At 35.5% G+C, this 21,477-nt stretch overlaps 1 long non-coding RNA gene and 1 pseudogene across 2 annotated transcripts; one reads left to right on the top strand and one right to left on the bottom strand.

Moving 5' to 3' along the window:
- The first annotated feature begins 1,578 nt into the window (after window positions 1–1,578).
- Window positions 1,579–3,759, top strand: LOC146937333 (uncharacterized). Of its 2 annotated transcripts, none has more exons than XR_015030920.1 (3): window positions 1,579–1,778; window positions 1,901–2,131; window positions 2,637–3,080. It is a non-coding gene; the product is annotated as an uncharacterized LOC146937333 (long non-coding RNA). The 2 variants fall into 2 exon arrangements; XR_015030919.1 differs by having other exon boundaries at window positions 1,580–1,778; window positions 1,888–2,131; window positions 2,637–3,759.
- A 611-nt stretch (window positions 3,760–4,370) lies between these two features.
- On the bottom strand, window positions 4,371–19,534 carry LOC146937332 (protein FAR-RED IMPAIRED RESPONSE 1-like; annotated as a pseudogene).
- Between the last annotated feature and the right edge of the window lie 1,943 nt (window positions 19,535–21,477).

Genomic DNA, 21,477 nt, shown 5'->3' with positions numbered 1-21,477 from the left:
GATCTTTAGTAATTCATTATAAACTTAAGGATCAGGACCTTATGAGACCAGGAAATCATCCTTTTAGTGTAAGTTATAAAATGAATTATGCACTAAGTAATTCTCATTATAGTATAGAGTTTAGTGGAAAGGAAAAAATACAAATAGACGAATTATTTGCACCACTAATAAAATTAGAATCACCAATTCTAAAACCATTAAAAAGATCAAAATCTATTATGACAATAGAAAGAACACCTCTTCTAAAACAAGAAGAAAGTACTAGTGAATCAAGGTTTTTACCACCAAGAACTTCATTAGATAGTTATGAAAAGAAAAAGTTTGATAAAACTTTATCAGAAATAAAAACTGAACTTGTGAAAATTAATAAAAAATTATAATGTCTGGAATAACAATAAAAAATGAATTAAGATTATTCAAAATAAGGCTAGAAAATTTAGTTAATAAAATAGAAGGAAATTTTCTAAAAATAGAAAGGAAAAATACACTTTGGAGAATCCGTGATTTAATTATTCAACATATTTCATACGTGGAAGAAATATTAGAAGAATTGGAAGAAATAAAAATTATTTCCACCCAACAAAAAGAAAAAGCTGAGACCTTATTATGGCCTGCTGAGAAATTAAGTTACTTAGAAAACCTTTTGAAAAAGGTTGAAGAAGACTTCATCAATAATTCCGTGTCTAATCAATAATGCCCGGATTAGGTCTTATAACAGAACTAAAATTCTTTAAGAAAAGACTGGAGAATATAGTCTCTAAAATAGAATTTTACAATGAAAGAATTGTTTTAAGACAAGTTCTTTTCCATGCTAAAGAATTTGTAGTTTATCATATAGAATATATTGATGATCTACTAAGAGAAACAGAAGATTTAGAAAATCTTACTAATACACAAAAAGAAAGAGCTAAAACGCTCTTAAAACCATTTCAAGGGTTAAGAAAAATCGAACAAATGTTAAACGAAGTTCGAGAAAATTCCGCGGGCGATTCTGCCCCAAACCTGGTATCAGAGCCAGTAATACAATCCTAAGGGATGAGAACAAAAATAAAAACGAAAATAAATATATTATATTTCCAAAAAAGGCAAAAACTTTTTAACATTGCTTTTTTGCTCAACCGACTTAAAAGAGTCTTATATGATAACAGTTAATCTTTTATCCGATTTAAAAGCTCATAAACATGAATTGTCAAAGTTCTATTGGCTGTGCCCAAAAGACAGGTGTTAGGTCTGTGCCTATGCAAGTGTTCCTCTCATCAATAAATATTCACTTCGGCGTTTATATAATCTCTTTTCGGCGTGTTTTCGTCTTATAACTGAAAAGGCAAGGCTTGTGAATAATGACGTTATTTTTACCTTTTAACTCATAAACAACTTTGTCAAAAAAAACAAAAAAAAAACTCTAAAAACAACATTCAATCGAATACATCTAATGACACAAATTCAAAATAGCTTTGCTATTCAACACGGAAATTTCCGTACGAAATTTCACGGACGCGTGTGAAATTTAATCATTCACGCGCTGCAGTTGCTCAATTAATTCCTACTTTTTTTTAAATAAAAATAAATTCTTTTTTTATTCAGTTTTCAATATCTAACAAAATATCAGAAGCGTTCTCTCCTTTCCTTCTCTCCGTTGTCAATCATCACCATCCACCATATTTAGTTCTCTGAAAGGAGCAATTTCTCCGTTGATCATTTTCGTCCTCCGCCGCTCAGTCATCGCCAACCACCGCGCCGGAACTATAACTCCATATTCGTGTTCTCTTTTCTTCAGGGTAAGTCATCTTATTCAACAAATTTACATGTTAATTCTAAAAATTGGGAAATCCCCTTCTTCCTCGACATCATGTTAATTCTTAAGATGTGTGTTCTGAATCGAGTTAGATGTTGAGCATAGGTCTATGGAAGTTGATGGTGTTCATGGTGATTTGGATTGTGTCTCTGATGTTGTCAAATCAGAGGAATTTCGTGTTTCGGTTGAGAATATAGCTGAAGGTGCTTCTTTGTGTTTGATTGAGGAAAAGGAAAGTCATGATGGCAAAGAAAATGTGGCGGCTGTTGACTTTGCTATGGTTCTGGATGGTCTTTCTGCTACTTTTCATTCAGCATCAAATTATGAATATGAAAGGTTGATGTTTCACTTGATTTGAATATGGGATAGGACCCGTTGTCTATATTTCAATTACCATAGACTGCGAGAGTTGAGTTCGACAGATTTAAAATAGATTTGAGGTAGATTTACAGTCCATTACATTATCAATGTTCATTTATAGTCTCTTATATATCTACCAGAGATTATTTTATGTTGGTTTTCACTTGGTACTGTTATTATTTGAATGAAGATATGCAACCAAATCTCTTCTCTTTCATTATTTATTACAACTGATATCTCTGTTTTTAATTTGTTCTCTGTGTAAGATAAAATATCTTTTCAGTTTTAAAATAAAGTAGATTGCTTTAGGAATTGAACACTCTTTTTAGTTTAAAACTTTGATTAAAGTTGGAAGTTCATTTTTTTGGTATTATCATGTTATTATGATTTTAAATCAATATAGTCTCCATTGATCTTGGATTGACTTTGGTTTTAAATTACATCTCATTATCAACTTAATATTGTTTGACATGTGGTGCAGGTTTAGGTTACAGATTAGCCTTAGATATCTGTGAGATGAAAGACAGTGTAATAGTTGAGAATGATGTCAGAGGAAGAGAAGAAAAGTGTCAAATAATCCAAAAGCCACCCAGGACACTACTTTGAGGAGGAGTTCTCGCAGGGTGTCAGCTAACCTTCAATGCCTGGAAGTGAGAAATATGAACAGTGCAATGTTCCTATTCCAAAGCTGCAATTACCCCCTTCTTCTCAAAATTTGCATTTAGATGACATTCCTGTTGAAATTTTTCTGTCTATGCTTATTTAAGATCATTCAATACCTTCTTATTTTTTAGTCCATTTGAGTTGGAAAATTTTGTAGCTGCACTTAAGTCTGAAATCCCTAGTGTATTAATTGACAACATTCATGTTTCTATTTTGCAAACTTTGAGAAAGCATTTGGAATTCCTTTCCCATGAGGGTTGCCAATCTGCATCCATTTGCCTGCGGTATATTGTATTTTAAATTTTCATTGATCATGTCTGTAATATGTTCTCCATTTTTATACTTTTCCTTCAATGCAGGAATCTTAATGGGGATTTTTTGGACCTTGTCACATAGCCCATGTTCACGGCCGAGTACCTTCTGATTCACAGTTCTGAATTTATAATTAGTTTTTGATGCTAACCGCTCAATGTTCAGAACTGACTACTACAAACAACCTGTCAATTTGAAGCTTGAGATTCTTCAGTACCTTTGTGATGATATAATTGAAACAGACACCAGGAATGAATAGCAGCAGAGAGCCTATACCAGAGTCCTCAAAAGGTTGGAAAATCCCTCCCTTGGGTGTTTTGAAAGTTAATATTGATGTGGGATGCTTTCAAGATGGGCACACATGCTGGGGTCTGATCGTTAGAAACCATGAGGGTGTGGTCATTACGGCAAAAAGAAAGATTGAAAAGGTGTCCATGACTCCAATCCTAGCTGAAGTTGTGGGACTGTGATGGTGCTTTAAATTGGCTTTTAGGAAAAAGAGAAAAATTTATAGTGAGCATTTGGATTTTAGGAGGTCTGTGTTAAGACTATCCATGTAATTTAATATTACTCATGTCTATGTTATACATGTCAATGAATAAAAAGTACATTTAGCATCAATTTGTGTACTTCAAGTTTTAATATTCTTTAGTATTTCTTTTAGCATCAATAACATGATATTCCTTCCAAATAAAAGGCTATAGATTATTTTTTTAATCGGCAAATATTATTCTCGTCGAGATTGTGTAAGGAACACGAAAATCTTGCGGATAAAATCAAACAAGAAGTAACGAGTACACATGAACACTAATACAAACAACTACCAAAACCACCCATAACAAAGCTAAAAACATAAGCTTTATATTCCAAATTTAGTTGCTGCTAAAGGGTCAAAAACACAGAAGCAGCAACACAGCCGCACACTTGCTTGAGCAAAACAGCAAACACTAAACAACATAACAACATATTCCAACACAATTTCAAGCAGCCGCTCACTTTGTTGAGCAAAACAGTAAACACTAAACAGCAGAATAGCAATCACTAAACAGCAGAACAACAATCCTGCAGACCCTCATGCCCTGACTGCAGAAAACCAGACAGCAGTTCAAACCAAAAACAACAGTGTTATGGTCTTGTGAGCTGAGAATAATAAGGAGTCAGCCAAGAATATATACTTAATCAGTTATGTTCATGATATAAAAGTTCAAATGAAAATAAAACACAACAAATTCCGGAAAATAAAACACAACAAATTTTGTTATGATATTAATTTTAAATAAAAATAAAACAACCCAAAAATCTATATTTGCACCTTGTTTACTTCACCAAGATGTTCTTGATTTGGATTGAAGGGAGCTACATTAATCACACTACCATTTTCACTGCTCCAGAAAAAGTTCTGCTCATGCTAAAATATTTACATAGAAAACATTGATGCTTAGTATGCAATGTAATATCGTGTACATTTTATATAGACAGAGCAATGAATTATCAAATAGAAATAGGCAGAGCAATGAATCTTATATATGCACCTGATTTACTTGACTATTATATTGTTTGTTTACTTGAATGCTTTCTTGTGTGTCAATTCCATCACCAAGTTGAGATCTGTAAAACACTCCATGTTCAATTTCTTGACCTCTAGATGTGCATTGGCCCTGCATAAAAAAATCTTAAATTAGACATCTCAACTATTAAATATAACATCAATAAATACTATGAATTTCATGCTCACCTCTTCTTGACCTTGAATCTTTTTACTATTTTGGTTCCTTTTTTTAGTTTTCTTTTGTGCAAGCTTCTTCTTCACATTCTGATCAACTATAGAAGTCTTCCTTTTTGAAGGAGGACGCCCTTTACTTTGAGCTAGTTTAGGATCAAGAAGGGTAGCTTGGTTTTGAGCCGAACAATCTTCTTCTACAATTCTAGGAGATGTTTCATTACATGGTAACTCAATTTTCATGTTTTCAATCAAGTTCATTACTTTCACTAAATCATCTTCACTATTTATCCTTGTTGAAGCAAATTCATAAAAGGCATCACAAGCTTTACCTACACGTTGCAATTCAGTTTTTCCAGCCAAATTATTAAAACCACATTTAATAAGTGTATACCTCCGCTTTATATCCTTCCTCCACCGTGCCAAAATATAATTAGATGGCACGAAATCTGTTTTCCCTATGAGCTTAAGCACACAAAGGATGTGCCTACATAAAATGCCTTTAAATTCTAACAAGCAGCAGGTGCATTTTAACACAAAGTCTTTTTCATAGAAGAACACCATGAACACAATATCTTTCATCTTGTCATATACATTCTTACTTTCTGTAACAGAAAATATTGAATCCAAACCCTCCAATCTGTTGAAACATGCATAACAGTACATCATAGAAGCTATTTCCAGTTGGAATTCCTTAAACTTTGCATTGGTAAATGCTTTTTGGAATTGGAACTCAAAGCCAAAGTGACTAATACAAGAAATAACTGTATTAAAAGAACGAAAGTCAGCAATGTTTTCCTTCTCAATTTTATCTTTCAATGCATTATCATATTGCTTAACAAATTGCTTCAGTGTTGTCTTTGAGCTTACATATCCATCAAAAAACGAGTTCATACTTTCACTTCGTTGTGTAGTTGACATTCCATCCCAAAATGTGTCCCTTACATATGCAGGGACCCAACGATGTCGCTCAACAAATAACCCTTTCAGCCATTCGTTATCCTGTAGTTTGTCACACTCAATCATATTTTCCCACCTCGTCATAAAATCACTTTTGGTAAAAGAATCATATACAATATCATGCAAAAGTGTTTTGATAGACTCGTAGTCAGAGTGGCTGCCAAAATTTTCTGGAATCTTTTTCATTAAATGCCATAAGCACCACCGATGACGAGCTTTCGTAAAGACAGTCTCAATTGCATTCTTCATTGCTCTGTCTTGATCAGTGATTATGGCATTTGGAGAGCGGCCATGCATACATTCCAACCATGTCTTAAATAACCAAGTAAAAGTTTTAGTATCCTCACTTGACAACAGAGCGCAACCCAACAACATAGACTGACTGTGATGATTTACTCCAACAAAAGGAGCAAAAGGCATGTCATATTTATTTGTCAAGTAAGTGGTGTCGAAAGTTATGACTTCGCCAAAATATTCATATGCAACCCTACATCTTGCATCTGCCCAAAACACATTTCGTAACCGACTTTCTTCATCCACATCCATCACATAATAAAATTGACTGTTTTGCTTTTGCATCCTCACAAAATATTTTTGTATTGCTTCAGCATCTCCTGTCCCAAGTCGTAGTCGTCTTACTTTGTCTATGTAGTTTCAGCAGTCTTTTTCTCCAAATGTGAGATTTTCATACCCATCTGCTTCAACGACAAAGGATCAGAAATTTCTACTTACATTAATCCCAGCTTGATCATTGAGTTCTAACCTCCTCTTCATTTGTGCCCCTATATTCTTGTTCGATCTAAAATATCTTGCTTTCCCTGGACTTAGATCAAGATTATGCTAAAAAAAACACTTTTAATTTTAGTTGTTCCGTCAAAATAAACACACGCATTCAATCTGGCCTTCGCTGCATTTGAGTTATAGGATTCGGCTCTAACAAATTCTTTGGGCGACTCACATACTTTCTAGCTCGACTACATGCAAAAGTAAAATACATTTTCCCCTCATCTCCTTTCTTAGAACTAATTTTTTTAACTCCAAAACCCACCCTTTCAGCATAATTCTTGTAATACTCAGTAATTTCCTTTTCAGATCTGAATGACATCCCATCACAAGGTGTTTCTTCTTCACAAGTACCATTTGCTTCTAAACAATCATTAGTTTCCAATTCATCACAAGACTCAAATTCTTCGTGCACTAATACAACAAATTAAAGAAAAAAACTATATTAATTGACTAACACAGTTAAATAAATGAAAAATGAATCAATCTGCACAAAATTCCTTTTAATGATCTATAAAAACAACAAATACACAAAATACTTACTTGTAGGTAAATTAAAACTGAAATACTCTGCTTTAGTGCTATGAATCAATGGAAGCTATGATGGTAGGCAAAAACAGAGTTACATGAGAATGAATATGAGACCTGATTGAAAGAGACAAGAGCGTGATAAAGAGAACGACGACCCTATATCACAACAATTGAGATTGAATTTAAATCAGATTATTTGATTAGCGGGAAAGAGGAGATAATTACGGCAGGAGTGGTGAACGTGGGTTCTTTTCTCTGTTTTTGTTTTGGTGCTCACTTTCATTTCTATTAAGGGGTTTCATTATTTATTTAATTTAATCTTGTTTTTTTTTTTTTGTACAAAGAAGCAGCTCGTAGCGATAACACGTTTTCACGCGTCCGTATCTTTTCCGTATTCAAAATTGTCGTACGATATATCTTTTTGCAATTCAAAATCATTAAAACCGAGCTCAATTATTGGTTAGATTTTACTTATCTCTCAGTCGAACTCAGATTATCGGCGTCTCTTTTTCCTTTGAATTGGAGGGTTGCACAAGAAAAAAATCAATAAAACCAAAAAATATGAATTTACAAACTTATTCACAACATCCACGTTAATAGAATATAGCAGCGACATGTTTACGAATGTGACAAAGACTACAAATATGACAATTAAAGTGTTTGGAATATTCATGCATCAGGATCTTTAATGTTAGTGTAACGCCCTATTTCTATTAAAGCGATAAAACACGCAAATATAACAAATATTCAAGAAATAGACGCTACGTATAACATAATCCAAACATCTTAACATGCATATATATAATATCTCAACAGTCACAGCGGATATAATCAATACATCTCCAAATCAATACATATGCCATGGTCAAATAACATCAACATCATAAAATCCTCTAAAGTCTCAACAGTGAGTACATCTCAACATAAATAAAATCCAACAAAAGTAAAGGGACACCGACTCGACCTAATCAGAGCCCTAAACTATAACTCCAAACGATAGTGGAGGCTAACTCCAGCCATCCAAGCAACCACCAAACAACTCACCAAGCGACTAATTTTGCACAACGTCTACCCATCCATACAGACAGTTAGGCGGTCGAAACCACTGGGGGTAAGCATTACATCAAACATAATCCACATATGAGAACATATCATTCAAGGATTCATACATATCACATATACATAACCATCCCTCCTAGAATACTAGCATCACATGATTATTATCCCCCGTTACTTGCACCTCAAGCTATCACATTATTATCATAGCATAACAGACACATTTAAACAAGTCATCGATAGAGTTCATCACTTATCAACATCAATCGATGGAAATATTACTCACCTCATTACTCTTCTAGCATGCTTGATTCAACAAGTACAATCCATAATTTCAAAGTTATAAGCAAGCAATCATCATTATCAAAGAAATCACCACATCTTATATACATATACAACTCCCACCTCATTATTATTATCAAAACTGTTATCATCAATTGATTCACCAATTGTATAAGCACGATCAAGTAATACATGCAATTAGAGCATAATTCAATTATTCACAACCGTCAACAAAATCCACCAAATTTCACCAATACACAAATTCACCAAGTCATATATTCAATTATGACACGACTCATCAATTAATCAAATGCATATAATGCTCTAGACTCTTCTAGATACATGCGGTACCAGATCACCTCAAGGTAGTCACCTTCGATGCAAAAAAAAACATCGTAATCACCTCAATTGAATATAAAATCTGCCACCATCAGTCATGAATGCATGAACATATGACTCGACTACAATGCATATGTTCACACAAACAATAATCACCTCAACATCATCAACATTTAGTATATATGCATCGACAACAATTCACCACCACTTGACATATATACAATCACCAACAACATCCACATTTCAATCAACATATAGTTGTCACATATAATTATACATCAACAACATCCACCACTCAATGAACATATAGTTGCCACATCTCCACATAATTCCTTACAATCCAAATAAAGGAACAAAACCAACATATGGTCACAAATATCATATTCATCACCTAACAACCATTCATACATCATCTCATAATCATATCAATCTATTCATAAAGGATTTATAGGACAATCGGTCCTTAAAACCATTTTCAACAAAGTTTGTCTCACATCATCACAACATTAGAAATAATTGAGCAATTGAGCCAAAACCAAGTAAACAAGTTCCAATGCCTAAACTAAGTATACCTCTAGGCCACCTATGAGTGCAGTAGAGGATACCTTGGCGTTTCACCGGCTAAATGCGACTAAATCATGAAAATCCCAAAGTTCGTCTCATTTTATCACTTTTCCCAAAATTTCCATTTTCAAAGTAAAACAAGATCAAACTTTATGAAACCAATCACAACCATTTTTAGAAGTCATATAAACATCATACATACTTAACCCTACTTCATCCTCTTGAGAAAACAAGTTTCGGAAAAATCAGCGTTCTTGGACATTTCTTGAACAATCAACAATAAGCTTGGTTAAATCCAAGGAGTCAAGTTCAACCCAATTCTTTTGATGTTTCCAAAGGTTTAGAAGACCTAGAAAATAGCGAAAAATATCAAAGGAATCGGTTTTGGAAGTCCGCAATTGGTCCTGAAGCGCCCAATCAAGGAACAACAAAATTGTTACCCTGAAGGGGCTGCCTCTCTGCGTTTAGGCATAGGTGTGCTGCGCTCAAGTGTGAGCAGCCAGCAACCTGACGCCTGTGCTGCAGTTCAGTGCAGTCCCGACTTTTCCGGTTCGCTGTTTTATTAGTAAAATCTCGACCGTTAACCCAAATTTAATTCCGTTTTCGCCTACGCGTTCTACTCAGTTAATCCTATCATATTTTTCTGAAAAACTATATTTTCACATTCTCAAACCAGCTTATCCCAGAATCACTTATTTCCAAAAGCACTTAAAAATCACTTTTACAAGAAATCCTAATTTTCTCCCAAACGATTTCTCAATACTAATCAATGGCCAAAATCAGAAAATCATTATACCATAACTCATCATAATCAACTTGTTTCATTCATTAAAAATCATCAACATCACAATTCAACTTTACTTCATTAAAAATTCACCAATTCACCAATTTTCCACAACTTTCAACAACAACAACAAACTCATCAATAATTCATCATTCCAATGACATCCATTGCATCAATTCAACAACAACATATGCCAAGATAACAACAACAACATTTGAACATGATTTCATCCACAATTCAACAACAACAATTTCATTCATCATCAATTTCATACAAAAACATATCATGTTCATATCTACCCATTTTGACATACAAATTCAACAACAACAACACAATTAACATTCAATTCATGCACATAATCATGTCATCAAAATTAAGCGCGAATTTTCTACATCATAATCCCAATTAACCACTTAAGCAAAGAATTAGGGATAACTACAACTATTAATTATGCTTGAATTCTAACCCCCTTACCTTAATTCTTCACAATCACCAACTAGGGCTTCACTTTAGCTCCCCCAAAGCTTGAATCTCTAGCCTCTTCTAGCTCCCTCTAGATCCTTCTCTTCAAACCCTTTTTATCTTCTTGCTCTTTCTCCTTTACCTCTTCTCTCTAATGAAAATGAAAATGTTCGTAAAACCCTATTTTCTCTACCAACTAGAGTATATATAGGTCTCGCTTAATTGGGCTTAACTCACAACACCTTAATGGGCCTAACCCATTTCTATTCTAACCCCAAAATGATACTACTCACTTAACGGTAAAATGTAATACTAACGGTCACCTACCGGTTATAAATAGTTACTACACTCTCTAGCACTTAGGAAAATATCAACTCTCACTAAGCACTAAAATTAATCCTCAGCAAAAGTACAAAATTACCCTTACTCTCAAAATGACCAAAATACCCCTGAGTTCAAAATGACTAAAATACCCTTCTAAAACTGAATTCAACGAATCCAAACCAAAAATACACACAGAGACAAATAATCACATAAGAGCACATATAACATACATAAATAAATAATAAAATAAATCTATTGAAAATCGGGCTGTTACAACTCTCCCCACTAAAAAGAATTTTCGCCCTCGAAAATTACCTGAAGGAAACAACTTTGGGTACGAAACCCTCATCCTACTCTCTGATTCCCAAGTGGCACTCTCACCAGTCGGTCCAACCCAAATCACTTTAACCAAAACGATCTCCTTGCCACGCAAACGCTTCACTTCACGATCCTCAATCCTGACTAGCCAAGTCTCAACGGTCAAATTATCTCTTACTTCCAAATCATCCACTTGAATCACATGAGACGCATCATACACATACTTCCGCAACTGAGACACATGAAACACATCATGAAGATTCGACAAAGATGGCGGTAACGCAATCCGATACGCTACAACCCCAACCTTCTCAATGATCTCAAATGGTCCAACAAAACGAGGAGTCAACTTCCGACGCTTCAAAGCACGACCAACACCGGTTACATGATTCACTCTCAAAAACACATGATCACCAACCTGAAACTCAATGTCCTTCCTCCTCTTATCATGATAACTCTTCTGCCTACTCTGAGACGCTCTCATCTTCTCTTGAATCATCTTAACCTTTTCCGTAGTCTCTTGCACAACTTCCGGTCCTAACAAAGCATTTTCTCCTCACTCATACCAACACAATGATGTCCTACACCTTCTACCACACAAAGCCTCAAACGGTGTCATTCTGATACTAGAATGAAAACTGTTGTTGTAAGTAAACTCAATCAACGGTAAACATTCGACCCAACTGACACCTTGCTCTAACACACAAGCTCTCAACAAATCTTTCAAACTCTGAATAGTCCTCTCCGTCTGACCATCAGTCTGGGGATGATAAGCAGAACTCAACCTCAACTTAGTTCCGAAAGCAACTTGCAAACTCTCCCAAAACTTAGAAGTAAACCTCGGATCCCGATCCGACACAATACTAGAAGGAATACCATGCAATCTAACAATCTGCTCAACGTAGATCTCAGCCAACTTCGCCACAGGCATACCGGTCTTGATAGGAACAAAATGTGCCGACTTCGTCAACCGATCAACAATCACCCAAATCGAATCAAAACCCTTAACAGTCTTCGTCAACGCTCCAACAAAGTCCATAGAAATACTATCCCACTTCCACTCTGGCACGAACAACGGTTGCATCAAACCTGACGTCTTCTGATGTTCAATCTTAGACTTTTGACAAACCAAACAAGCATACACAAATTCCGCGATCTCTTTCTTCATTCCAGGCCACGAAAACAACCTCTTCAAATCCTGATACATCTTAGTCGCTCCTGGATGAATACTCAAACTACTTCTGTGACCTTCTTCCAAAGTCCTTCTATTAAGCTCAAGAACAACTGGTACACAAACACGATCATGAAACATCAAAACACCGTTCTCATCCAATCTGAAATCTCCACCCTTACCTTGGTTAACTAACACCATACTATCAACCAATTCCAAATCTTCCTTTTGTCCATTCTTGATCTCTTCCAAAATATTACTCGTCAGCTTCAACATTCCCAACCTCACACCATCCGGCGTTAACTCACTAACCAAACTCAAGTCTCGAAACTGCTCAATCAACTCCAACTCTTTCACCATCAAAGCAGACATATGCAACGACTTCCTACTCAAAGCATCAGCAACAACATTCGCTTTTCCCGGATGATAACTCAACTGAAAGTCGAAATCCTTAAGATACTCCAACCATCTTCTTTGCCTCATATTCAACTCCTTCTGGTCAAACAAGTACTTCAAACTATTGTGATCACTGAACACCTCAAACTTAGAACCATACAAATAATGACTCCAAATCTTCAACACATACACAACGGCCGCCAATTCCAAATCGTGAGTCGGATAATTCTTCTCATGCACTTTCAACTGTCTCGAAGCATAAGCCACAACCTGATGATTCTGCATAAGCACACCACCAAAACCCATTTTAGAAGCATCACAATACACAACAAACGATTCCTTCGGATTCGGCAAAATCAACACTGGAGCTGAAGTGAACCTTATCTTCAACTCTTGGAAACTCTTCTCACACTTAACATCCCAAACATAAGCTTGCCCTTTCCGAGTCAACTGCGTCAATGGCAACGCCAACTTAGAGAATCCCTCAATGAACCTCCGATAATAACCTTCCAACCCAAGAAAGCTTCTAACCTCAAAAACAGACTGAGGTGATTCCCACTGCAACACTGCATCAACCTTCGACGGATCCACAACAATACCACCTTTAGAAATCACATGACCAAGGAAACTCACTTCACGCAACCAAAACTCACACTTCGACAACTTAGCAGACAACTTCTTCTCCTTCAAGACTCCCAACACAATCCTCAAATGCTCAGCATGCTCTTCTTCATACTTCGAATACACCAAAATATCATCTATAAACACCACCACAAAACGGTCTAGAAAAGGATGAAATATTCTATTCATATATTCCATGAAGACACCTGGCACATTAGATACTCCAAATGGCATCACAGAATACTCCTAGTGTCCATACCTCGTTCGGAACGCAGTTTTGGATATATCTTCCGCCTTCACTCTAATCTGATGATATCCTGATCTCAAATCAATCTTGCTGAACACTTCCGCACCAACCAACTGATCCATCAAATCATCAATCCTCGGAAAGCGGATACCGATTCTTGATCGTCACCTTGTTCAACTGCCGATAATCCACACATAACTTCATACTCCCATCCTTCTTTTTAACCAACAACACTGGAGCTCCCCACGGCGAAACACTCGGCCTGATAAACTATTTCTCAAGCAACTCTTCCAACTGCTTCTTCAACTCACCCAACTCTGATGCATACATCCGATAAGGCGCAATCAAAATAGGACTCGTTCCTGGCACCAAATCAATTGCAAACTCAACTTCCCTCTCCGGCGGCAACTCGATAATGTCGTCCGGAAAAACTTCTGGAAACTCTTGCACTACCGGCAAATCATCAACTCCTTTCTCACTACTCTTCTTCAAAGAAGCAAACATCATAAACACACTAGCTTCGCCGCCCAAAGACTTATTAACTTGCTCCGCGGTTAAGAACCTTCCATCTTCCTCAACTACCCGCTTTGAAAACGTTATACTCTTGGTCAAACAATTAATGTTAACACCAAAAGTCAACATCCAATCCATACCAAAAATCACGTCCATATGCTACAACGGAAGACACACAAGATCCAACTCAAAATCGACATGAACCTTAACACAAACCACAACAAACTGAGCTTCCGCAGCCACAGATACCTTCCCTTGCCAGACTAACACACTAGAAGCAACCTGCTACTCCCCCACTACGCTCAAACCCACATAAAAGAACGGAACAACACAACAAGTACCGACAATACTTCCGTACATGTCGCATACTCACAGGAAATTCAACGAATACTAGTCCGGACAAGACTAACCAGGCTCTGATACCAACTTGTAACACCCTATTTCTATTAAAGCGATAAAACATGCGAATATAACAAATATTCAAGAAATAGACGCTACGTCTAACATAATCCAAACATCTTAACGTGCATATATATAATATCTCAACAGTCACAACGGATATAATCAATACATCTCCAAATCAATACATATGTCATGGTCAAATAACATCAACATCATAAAATCCTCTAAGCTCTCAACAGAGAGTACATCTCAACATAAATAAAATCCAACAAAAGTAAAGGGACACCGACTCGACCTAATCAGAGCCCTAAACTATAACTCCAAACGATAGTGGAGGCTAACTTCAGCTATCCAAGCAACCACCAAGCAACTCACCAAGCGACTAATCCTGCACAACGTCTACCCATCCATACAGACAGGTAGGCGGTCAAAACCACTGGGGGTAAGCATTACATCAAACATAATCCACATATGAGAACATAACATTCAAGGATTCATACATATCGCATATACATAATCCCTCCTAGAATACTAGCATCACATGATTATTATCCCCCATTACTTGCTCCTCAAGCTATCACATTATTATCATAGCATAACAGACACATTTAAACAAGTCATCGACAGAGTTCATCATTTATCAACATCAATCGATGGAAATATTACTCACCTCATTACTCTTCTAGCATGCTTAATTCAACAAGTACAATCCATCATTTCAAAGTTATAAGCAAGCAATCATCATTATCAAAGAAATCACCACATCTTATGTATATACATATACAACTCCCACCTCATCATTATTATCAAAACAGTTATCATCAATTGATTCACCAAGTGTATAATCACAATCAAGTAATACATGCAATTAGAGCACAATTTAATTATTCACAACCGTCAACAAAATCCACCAACGTACATATACACCAATCCACATAATCACAACATCCACCAAATTTCACCAATACACAAATTCACCAAGTCATATATTCAATTATGACACGACTCATCAATTAATCAAATGCATATGATGCTCTAGACTCTTCTAGATGCATGCGGTACCAGATCACCTCAAGGTCGTCACCTTCGATGCAACAAAAACATTGTAGTCACCTCAATTGGATATAAAATCCGCCACTATCAGTCATAAATACATGAACATATGACTCGACTACAATGCATATGTTCACACAAACAATAATCACCTCAATATCACCAACATTTAGTATATATGCATCGACAACAATTCACCACCACTTGACATATATACAATCACCAACAACATCCACATTTCAATCAACATATAGTTGTCACATATAATTATACATCAACAACATCCACCACTCAATCAACATATAGTTGCCACATCTCCACATAATTTCTTACAATCCAAATAAAGGAACAAAACCAACATATGGTCACAAATATCATATTCATCACCTACCAACCATTCATACATCATCTCATAATCATATCAATCTATTCATAAAGGATTTATAGGACAATCGGTCCTTAAAACCATTTTCAACAAAGTTCGTCTCTTAAAATCACAACATTAGAAATAATTGAGCAATTGAGCCAAAACCAAGTAAACAAGTTCCAATGTCTCAACGAAGTATACCTCTAGGCCACCTATGAGTGCAGTAGAGGATACCTTGGCGTTTCACCGGCCAAATGCGACTAAATCATGAAAATTCCAAAGTTCGTCTCATTTTATCAGTTTTCCCAAAATTTCCATTTTCAAAGCAAAACAAGTTCAAACTTGATGAAACCAATCACAACCATTTTTAGAAGTCATATAAACATCATACATACTTAACCCTACTTCATTCTCATGAGAAACCAAGTTTCGGAAAAATCAGCGTTCTTGGACATTTCTTGAACAATCAACAATAAGCTTGATTAAATCCAAGGAGTCAAGTTCAACCCAATTCTTTTGATGTTTCCAAAGGTTTAGAAGACCTAAAAAATAGCGAAAAACATCAAAGGAATCGATTTTGGAAGTCCGGAATTGGTCCTGAAGCGCCCAATCAAGGAACAACAAAATTGTTGCCCGGAAGGGGCTGCCTGTCTGCGTTTAGGCATAGGTGTGCTGCGCTCAAGCGTGAGCAGCCAGCAACCTGACGCCTGTGCTGCAGTTCAGTGCAGTCCCGACTTTTCCGGTTCGCTGTTTTGTTAGTAAAATCTCGACCGTTAACCCAAATTTAATTCCGTTTTCGCCTACGCGTTCTACTCAGTTAATCCTATCATATTTTTCTGAAAAACTATATTTTCACATTCTCAAACCAGCTTATCCCAGAATCACTTATTTCCAAAAGCACTTAAAAATCACTTTTACAAGAAATCCTAATTTTCTCCCAAACGATTTCTCAATACTAATCAATGGCCAAAATCAGAAAATCATTATACCATAACTCATCATAATCAACTTGTTTCATTCATTAAAAATCATCAACATCACAATTCAACTTTACTTCATTAAAAATTCACCAATTCACCAATTTTCCACAACTTTCAACAACAACAACAAACTCATCAATAATTCATCATTCCAATGACATCCATTGCATCAATTCAACAACAACATATGCCAAGATAACAACAACAACATTTGAACATGATTTCATCCACAATTCAACAACAACAATTTCATTCATCATCAATTTCATACAAAAACATATCATGTTCATATCTACCCATTTTGACATACAAATTCAACAACAACAACACAATTAACATTCAATTCATGCACATAATCATGCCATCAAAATTAAGCACGAATTTTCTACATCATAATCCCAATTAACCACTTAAGCAAAGAATTAGGGATAACTACAACTATTGATTATGCCTGAGTTCTAACCCCGTTACCTTAATTCTTCACAATCACCAACTAGGGCTTCACTTTAGCTCCCCCAAAGCTTGAATCTCTAGCCTCTTCTAGCTCTCTCTAGATCCTTCTCTTCAAACCCTTTTTCTCCTCTTGCTCTTTCTCTCTCTACCTCTTCTCTCTAATGAAAATGAAAATGTTGGTAAAATCCTATTTTCTCTACCAACTAGAGTTTATATAGGTCTCACTTAATTAGGCTTAACTCACAACACCTTAATGGGCCTAACCCATTTCTATTCTAACCCCAAAATGTTACTACTCACTTAACGGTAAAAAGTAATACTGACGATCACCTACCAGTTATAAATAATTACTACACTCTCTAGCACTTAGTAAAATATCAACTCTCACTAAGCACTAAAATTAATCCTCAGCAAAATTACAAAATAACCCTTACTCTCAAAATGACCAAAATACCCCTGAGTCCAAAATGACTAAAATACCATTCTAACACCGAATTCTACGAATCCAAACCAAAAATACCACAGAGAAAAATAATCGCATAAGAGCACTATAACATACATAAATAAATAATAAAATAAATCTAGCGAAAATCGGGCTGTTACAGTTAGCGACGTCAAAGTCATCAAATGAATAGATCAAAGTTAATCTGACAATATGAGCCAAACTAACACTGTCACAAAGAAGAGAAAATAAACGAACGTTGCACCAAGACAACAAAAAACTCAATGTAAATGTCACACTAAGACGATGAAATCAAGAAGAAGAAGAAGAAACTAAATCTGCAAAGAACACTTATTTAAATAAAAAAAGAAGGAATGTAAATATTAATACAATGGTTTCAAGTCAAAATTTAACCATAAACTATCTTCTGTGATGGTGGATGAAGAATTATAACTACAATAAGGGACATATAAGAGGGAGGGAGGGAGGGAGGGAGGGAGAGAGAGAGAGAATCAAACTTGTTAATAATGATATGGTTCCACACCTATACAATCCTATTCTATCCAGAGCGTGAAAATTGCTAGTACCTTTTGGAATTGAAAATTACTCTTCTCACAACAAAATTCGCTCACTCTCAACCGAACTTCTCAAAATACCCCCACGTGACTTAAGTCGCGCAGGAGTTAAACTGGTCGTGACTTAAGTCATGTTGGAATACAACCTACGTGAATTAAGTCACGTTCGACACTCCTTCTCATTCGTTCTTTTTTCCATCCACTGCACAACCTAGTCATGTTGGGAGTATTGGAAAGGCTTATCTTTCCTTTTCATGAAGAGTAATATGCTAACTTGTGAAGTTCCTTAATCCATGGACTCGTTTATCAATCTCATAGCACTGGATTTGCATTACAACAACTTGTCTGGTAATTTTTCATTGCACCTATCAAATATAACAAATTTGCAATTAATTCATATCGGAGAAAACAATTTCTCTACAACCGTATCAGTGAAGATGTCACATAATATGGAGGTGATGATATTGAGATCTAACCAGTTTGAAGATAACATTCCACCAAAACTATGCAACATCTCATTGTTAATACAATTGGATTTTTCACACAATAAACTTTCAGGGTTCATTCCCAAATGCATAAGTAACATCATTGGCATGGGTTGAACAAAGAAAATGATTCATTTTCCATTGGAGTTCAAATTGTATACAAAAGGAACGATTATGTGTCTGTCTAGTGGATGGAAGAAAGATAAGTGACGTTGAATATCACTGCAACATCCCAGACTGCCTCAAGTCAAGCACGCTTAACTGTAGAGTTCTTATGGAATAAGTTATCGAAAAGAAGATGCATCTTGTTGATATAGGTAGTATCAAACAATTCTTATAAGCCTTCCTTCAACCATGTAGTCTCATACCTACATAGCCTCAGGATCCCTCTCATTCTGATGTGATTCGGTTCCTCTAGAAGTTATCGGGAGCCTTTCGTTGTCATGCCTTGTGCACCGGCGACCAATCCCCGTCCTCATCAGCCTTGGGTGTTACATGCCCACCAACTTCTGCTTGGTTCATCTCTGAACCACATCGTAGTTGGAGAGGTTTGCTCGGAATCGCATAAGGACGCATATTTCACAAATTACCGAATCACATAAGGACGAATATTTCACCACATCATGATAACAACATTTAATTCATCAATCAGACATTGATTCATTCTTAAGTCACCATGTTATGATTTTTACAAAACTGCTTACAAGTTATAAGATCATAAACATTCATTTCAACAAAGTTCGCATATTGTCACCAATTATCCGTTTTCAAGTATTTCACCAAAATAAAGCATTCATGTTCAAACACATCAACACGTCATGTTAACACCTTAAATAACGTCACGGTAGTGCAATCATGTTATCATCATTCCTCAATTCCGATTATTTCCAAAAATTCAACAAGTTCGTCTCATTTTCTTCATTCTTCAAAATTAAATCATTTTCAAGAAAAAACATGTTATAAGCTCGCCTATGCCTTACCTATCCTTTCTAAGTTCATTGTTACAAAAATCAAGTCTTATCCTCAACATTTGATTCAATAAAAACAAGTTTTCGGAAAATAAATGTCCAAAATGTCCTCAACATTTTGGTCAATAAATGACCAAAATGTCCTTAGTCTTAAAATGATTAAAATACCCTTCTAGGATAAAAATCCACTAATCCTAAGATAAGCACACAAGCAAACAATTAAACACATAAAAACACATATAAATAAATTATAAAATAATCCTGGCGAAAAACGAACGGTTACATTTTGAACATTTGATAGATAATGAAAAACAATTAATTTCTTCCCTAAAAAAACTTCAATTTAAATTTTAGTTGCAATCAAAGTCCGATAAAAATTTAAACAACGAGTATAACATATTTAGCAAATTATAAAATCAACAAATAACAAGTTCGAAAGCAAAGTACTAGTCATCGCTAAATTAGGTTGACAGTTTGGGTAATTTTGGTTTATGGTTGTTAGTAGAAATCATTCAGGTTTAAGGGACTAGACTAACTATCATGTGTTGATGATGAACAATTATAAATCCATTGTGTTGATATTCTCTTTTCCTTGTCTCCTTTATATAATCCATCTGTCCCAAAATGTAAGAAAAAAACTCATTATTTTTGTCCAAAATGTAAGTAAAAAAGACAAATTTTTATTCTATTTAATCTTGTTTTTTGTTTAATCATCTTTTTCAAGAAAAACTTTTGTTTATTCTCATGAAATTACATTCAAGTTTCGCTCTCTTCCATGATGATTGCATGTTAGTATGTGAATTAACATGTTTAAATGCATAGTTGTTGGTGCTTTGTGCTCTTGAGCAAGTTTGATGAGAATTGAAGTTGTAGTGTTGAATTGTGCATGAATTTATGTTCAAATGTTGTTGTTGTTATCTTGACAGATGTTGTTGTTGGATTGATGCAATGGGTATCATTGAAATGGTGAATTGGTGATGAATATGTTGTTGTTGTTGAAAGTTGTGGAAATTGATGAATTGGTGAATTTTGATGAGATTAAGTTGAATTGTAGTGTCAATGATTTTTAATGAATGAAACAAGTTGATTATGATGAGTTATGGTATAATGATTTCCTGTTTTTGGTTGTTGTTTGCTAATGAGGAATGGTTTGGGAGAGAATTGGGATTTTGAGAAAAACAGATTTTAAGTGTTTTGGGAAATAAGTGATTATGGGATAAGCTGTTTTGGAGATTGTGAAAATATAATTTTTCAGAAAAATATGATAGGATTAATTGAGTAGAATGCATAGGCGAAAACGGAATTGAATTTGGGTTAACGGTCGAGATTTTAAGAACGAAATGGCGAAACCGGAAAACCGGGACTGCACAGAACCGCAGCTCAGCACACTTGCTGCTGCCCATTTGCGCCTGGACGCAGGAAGCCATGCCTGGGCATGGCTTGGCAGCCCCTCATGGGTGCCTGCCTTGTTGTGTTGTGCTGGGGTGCTTTGGGGCCAATTCCGGACTTCCAAAACTGATTCTTTCGATGTTTTCACTATTTTCTAGACTT

This window comes from Medicago sativa, chromosome 3, assembly GCF_051527215.1.
Source record: "Medicago sativa cultivar Bolivia chromosome 3, Bolivia_mono, whole genome shotgun sequence".
Classification (NCBI taxonomy): domain Eukaryota; kingdom Viridiplantae; phylum Streptophyta; class Magnoliopsida; order Fabales; family Fabaceae; genus Medicago; species Medicago sativa.
The sequence above is the reverse complement of the archived record's forward strand: the minus strand, read 5'-3'. Positions and strand labels throughout refer to the sequence as shown.